Raw genomic sequence first — 6,000 nt, 5'->3', positions numbered from 1 at the left:
ACGGTTGGTTACATCTACAAGGGCTACTGATTTTTCTGAGTTAATATTGTAACCAGCCAAATCCCTGAAGGTATTTACCAACAATAGGAATTCCCTGGTAGAATTTTTTGGGTCCTTTATGTACACTATCATCTCATCTGCAAATAATGATACTTGGACTTTTTGCTTTCAAATTTGTATCCTGTTGATCTGCTTCAGTTGTCTTATTGGTTTGGCTAAGATGTAAAGTACTATATTGAATAGATATGGAGAGAATGTACACCCTACTCTTGTTACAGATTTTAGTGGAATTGCTTAGAGTTTCTCCCCATTTAAATGTGATGTTGGCTGGCTATATGCTTGCTGTAATTGTCTTTATTATATTTAGGTATGTACCTTGTATCCCTAATTTCTCCATGACTTTTATCACAAAGGTTGTTGGATTTTTCAAATACTTTTTCTGCATCTAATGTGATGATCATGTGGGGTTTTTTTTTCAGTTTATTTATATGACAGATTACATTAACTGAGTTTCATATATTAAACCATCCCTGCATCTCTGGAATGAAGGCTACTTGATCATGGTGGATGGTATTTTTGATATGTTCTTGGATGTGGTTTGTGAGTATTTTGTTGAGTATTTTTGCATCAATGGTCATGAGGGAAATTGGTCTGTAATTTTCCTCTTTGTGTGGTTTAGATTATCAGAGTGACTGTGGACTCATAAAAATGAATAGGTCAATGTTCTCCCTGTTTCTGTTTCATGGAATAATTTGAGAAGTATTAGTGTTCATTCTTCTTTGAAAGTCTTTTAGAATTCTGAACTAAAGCCACCTGGCCCTGGGCTTTTTTTGGTTGAGAGGCTTTTTATTAACGGCTTCTATTTCCTTAGGGGTTATAGGTCTATTTAAGCTGCTTATCTGATCTTGATTTAACAATGGTAAATGGTATCTCTGGAGAAAATTCTCCATTTCTTTTAGATTTTTCAGTTTTGTAAAAGATGGGATTTTTAAATCTGACCTAATGATTCTTTGGATTTCCTTGGTGTGCTTTTATATTCACCTTTTCATTTCTGACTTTGATAGTTTGGATATTCTCTCTGTCTTTTACTGAGTTTGGATAAAGTTTACTATATCTTGTTGATTTTTCTCAAATATATACAGCTCTGTTTCATTAATTTTCAGCTTCTATTTTATTAATTTCAGCCCTCAGTTTATTTCATGCCGTATCTTCCTCTTGTGTGTGCTTGCTTCATTTTGATCTAGGGCCTTCAGATGTGCTATTAAACTGCTAGTATGAAATTTCTCCAGCTTTTTTATTTAGGCATTTGGTGCTATAAATTTTTCTCTTAGCACTGCTTTCATTGTGCCCCATAAATTTAAGTATGTTGTGTATTCATTTTCATTGAATTCTAAGAATTGTTTTATTTTTTCCTTATTTCTGTCTTGACCCAGTAGTCCCTCAGTGGAGAGTTGTTCAATTTCCATTAGTTTGTAGGCTTTCTGTTAGTTTTGTTGTTGAAATCAGCTGCAATCTATGCTGGTCTGATAGGATGCAAGGAGTCATTTCAATCTTTTTGTATCTTTTGAGACTTGGTTTATGACTATGTAGTCAATTATGGAGAATGCTGCATGAGGTATTGAGGTATATTCCTTTGTGTTTGGGTAAAATGGTTCTGTAGATACCTGTTAGTCCACTTTGTTTATAATGTCTGTTAGCTCAGTATTTCTCTGTTTAGTTTTTTTCTGAATGACCTGTCTGTTGATGAGAGTGGTGTATTTGAGTCGGTCACTATCAATGTGTGAGGGTTGATGTGTAATTTAAGCTTTAGTACTATTTCTTTTACAAAAATGGGTGTCCTTGTGTTGGAGGCATAGCTCCTAAGAATGGAAATGTCATCTTGGTGGAATTTTCATTTGATAAGTATGCAGTGTCCTTCCCCATCTCTTTTGATCAATTTTGGTTTGAAGTCTATTAGGTTTGATTAGATATAGGTTTGATTAGAATAGCTACACCAGCTTGCTTCTTAGGTCCATTTTCTTTGAAAATATTTTTCTAACATTTTACTCTGAGGCATTACTTATCTTTGATGATTTTTGTGTGTTTCTTGTAGGCAACAGAAGATTGGGTATTGTTTTTGCATCCATTTTGTAAGCCTATGTCTTTTTATTAGAAAATTGAGTCTATAGATGTTCAGAGATATCAATGACCAATGTTGTTTAATTCCTGTTGGTGGTAGTGTGTGTGTATGTGTGTGTGTGTGTGTGTGTGTGTGTGTGTGTGTGTGTGTGTGTGTGTGTTTGCTTCCTTTTTTGGTTTGCTGGTGTAAGATTATTAATTTCCAGTATTTTCTTGGGCATAGTTAATCTCCTTGGGTTGCAGTTTTCCTTCTAATTCTGTCTATAGAGTTAGATTTGTAGATAGACACTGTGTAGCTGGAGAATTTCTCTCCAGCTCCCACCAAGTCCCGCCAGTCCTGGAGCCCACTTATAAAATAAACACACAGACTCTTATATTATTTAAACTGCTCGGCCATTAGCTCAGGCCTACTAACATTGTCTAGCTCTTACTCTTAAATTAACCCATTTCTATAAATCTATACCTTGCCACGTGGCTTGTGGCTTACCGGCATCCTTACATGCTGCTTGTCATGGTGGGGGCTGGCAGTGTCTCCCTCTCTGCCTTCCTGTTACCTCAATTCTCCTCTCTGTTAGTCCCACCTACACTTCCTGTCTGGCTACTGGTGAATCAGTGTTTTATTTATACAGAGCAATATCCACAGCAACAGTGTTCAGGTTTGATTTTATTATGGAATACCTTGTTTTCTTCTTCTGTGATGATTGAGAGTTTTTCTGAGTATAGTAGTCGGGGCTGGCATCTGATGTCTCTTATAGTCTGCAAGAAATCTGTCCAGGCCCCTCTAGTTTTTAGAGTCTCCATTGAGAAATCATGTGTAATTATAATAGGTTTGTCTTTATATGTTACTTGGCCTTTTTCCCTTGCAGTTTTTATGTATTATTTCTTGGTTCTATATGTTTAATGGTTTGATTATTATGTGGCAAGGGGACTTTCTTTTCTGTTCCAGTTGATTTGGTATTCTATAAGGTTCTTATACATTTATAGGCAAGTCCTTCTTAAGGTTAGGAAAATTTTCTTCTGTGATTTTGTTGAAAATATTTTCTGGGTTTTTGAGCTGGGATTCTTCTCCTTCATCTATTCCTATTATTGTTAGTTTTTGTCTTTATGTAATGCTTCAGATTTCCAGGATGTTTTGTGGTTTTTTGATTTTAGAAATTTTTGATTTTCAATATTTTCTTTGACTAATGTATCTACTTCTTCTATCACATCTTCAACACCTGAGATTTGCTTCTTATCCTCTTATATTCTGCTGGTGATGCTTGATTCTATAGTTCCTGGTCACTTACCTAGATTTTTCATTTCCACTGTTCCTTCAGTGTTTTTTTTTTTCTTTCTTTTTTTTTTTTTTGCTTCTATTTCCATTTATAGGTCTTGAACAGTTTTATTTATTTCCTTCAACTGTTTGCTTGTTTTTTTTTTTTTTTCTGGCTTTCATTAAGGGATTTATTTATTTCCTCTTTTTTTGTTTGTCTTTCCCTCTGATTCTTAAGGGACTTATTTATTTCCTTTTTAAGGACCTCTATCATCTCCATAATGTTGATATTAAGGTCATTTACTTGCGCTTCAGCTGTCTTGAAATATTCAGGGCTTGCTGTAATAGGAGAGCTAGGCTCTGGTGATGACTTGTTGCTCTGGCTGTTGTTGACTGGATTTTTACACTGGCACCTGTGTTTGGAGTGATTATAGGCCTAGGTGCTGAATCCTGAGTTTGTCTTTGTTCAATGAGTGTTTTGTTCCCTGGTTTCTGTTGTTTTTCAGTGGGCTTTGTGACTGAACTGAATCTACTGATATGTTAACTACTGTTTGGGGCCCCAATGTCTCTGCAGTGAGCACCCCACTACTCAGACCACAGCCTGATGGGATTTTCAGGCAACCCTTCTCCCTGGCTCTGCTGCCACCACCAAATATAGCTTTTAACTAAGTCTCTATCATTTTATTTACCAATAATAACCTGCGAGTCAGATGTTGGGATGAAAACCTGTTAGCTCAGAGAGGCAGAAGAACAACCAGCTGACCTCTCTTTTTGGTCAGAGACCCAGCAAGAGAGTGTTTCTCCAGCCATCCGTAACCAAAAAGACCATGAAACTCCAAGCCCCTCCCTACTTCTTCCTGTGAGTCTCTCTTTGTGGCATGAAACTTAAAGAGTCTTTATTAATAAAACTAACCTGGAGCCAAGTATTGGGGTGAACACTGGAAGATCAGAGAGACAGAACAAGCCACAGCTAACCTCACCTGACCAACTTCTCAGCTGATCTTGTTTCCTCAGACTGGAAGCCTCTGTGTCCTCATATCTGAATGGCTCTCAGCTGAACTGTGCTGCTCAAAACCTAAAAGCTTAACCAGCCAAATGCTTTTAGTTCCTGATCTTTACGCCTTATATACTTTCTGCTTTCTGTCTCACTCCCTGGGATTAAAGGCTCACTTTCTGGGATTAAAGGCATGTGTCACCATGCCTGGCTGTTCCCAGTGTGGCCATGAACTCACAGAGATACAGAGGGATTTCTGCCTCTGGAATGCTAGGATTAAAGGTGTGAGTGCCACCATTTTCTAGCCTTTGTATCTAGTGGCTGTTCTGTCTCTGACCCCAGATAAGTTTATTACGGCGCACAATATTTTGGGGAACACAATACCACCACACTCTGTCTTCCTGGCTCCTCCACACGTTTTATAGCTAATTCCTGTCAACCAGTTGCTGGATCTGTCCCCTGACTCAAGGCTGATCTTTATTAACACAGAGATTTCACAGTGCAAACAAATATCTCACAACCGTTTTCTGTTCCCTCTCTGGTCTTCTGGCTAGAGTGGCCTGTAGTTTAGCAGAGAGTCTCTCTACTCAAGTTGAGGACTGGGCTTCTAATGGCTGTTGTGGCTTCTGGTTAAGCCAAGGTCTCTACCCTCAGGACTTGGGACACAGTGATGAGGAGGGGTGGGGGAATTGGAGTGGGGGAGTTGAGAGGGTGAGGGGAATCACTGGGCATTCAGTTTCCCGGGAGTTTTGGCAGATGGCATGGCCACTGATCAAGCAGGGAGCATGTTTATCTTTCTTGATGAATACTAGTTTGACATGTTAAGTCCTGGTTCTATCATTTTTCAAATTATGTGCACATCTGTGCATCCATGTTTAAAGATGTGCATGAATGTTTGTGAGTACCCACAGCATTCTGAAAAGAGTATCCTGGATATTGGGCTCTGAAAATTATTGTCATTTTCATGCTCAACTAGAAGTGAAATTGCCATCCACCCACCAAAAAAAGAAGTAAATAGTTTTCTAAATGGGTTTATAAACACTTATTGTAATAGTAATTAAATCTACAGGGGCTGGAGAGATGACTCAGTGGTTAAGAGCACTGGCTGCTCCTCCAGAAGAACCAGGTTCAATTCTCAGCACCCATATGACAGATCACAAGTGTCTGCAACTCAGTTCCAGAGAATGCAACACACCCACTCAGGCATACATGCAGCCAAAACACAAATGCACATAAAATGAAAATAAATTAAATCTATAACAAATTTAAATTTTATAGTTAAAAAAATTATCTCCAGGAATGTTTTTGTTTGTAATTGGAGGCTGATTCATTTCTCACCCCACTCTGACAGCCCTCATGTAATAAATCTCATTCTGTAAGCCTTGGCATTTCTAATCCCATAGTGCTTCATGTAGCTCTGGGTTTATTGTTCACCCTTCTCAATTATGTCTCCCCTTTCTAGCCACATGACATACATTTTCCATCTGGGAGCTAGAGAAACATAGATTAATAAATACCTGCTAACTGTTACTCCTCAAAGGATGAAAACACTACCTATTCTCATGGAAGAACTGTCTATAAAACGACTGTTTTCATCTATCACACACTGTACACAGACCTGTAGGCAGCTTAATTT

Source organism: Peromyscus maniculatus, chromosome 5 (genome assembly GCF_049852395.1).
Source record: "Peromyscus maniculatus bairdii isolate BWxNUB_F1_BW_parent chromosome 5, HU_Pman_BW_mat_3.1, whole genome shotgun sequence".
Taxonomy (NCBI): Eukaryota; Metazoa; Chordata; class Mammalia; order Rodentia; family Cricetidae; genus Peromyscus; species Peromyscus maniculatus.
This window is presented reverse-complemented; position numbering follows the sequence as displayed.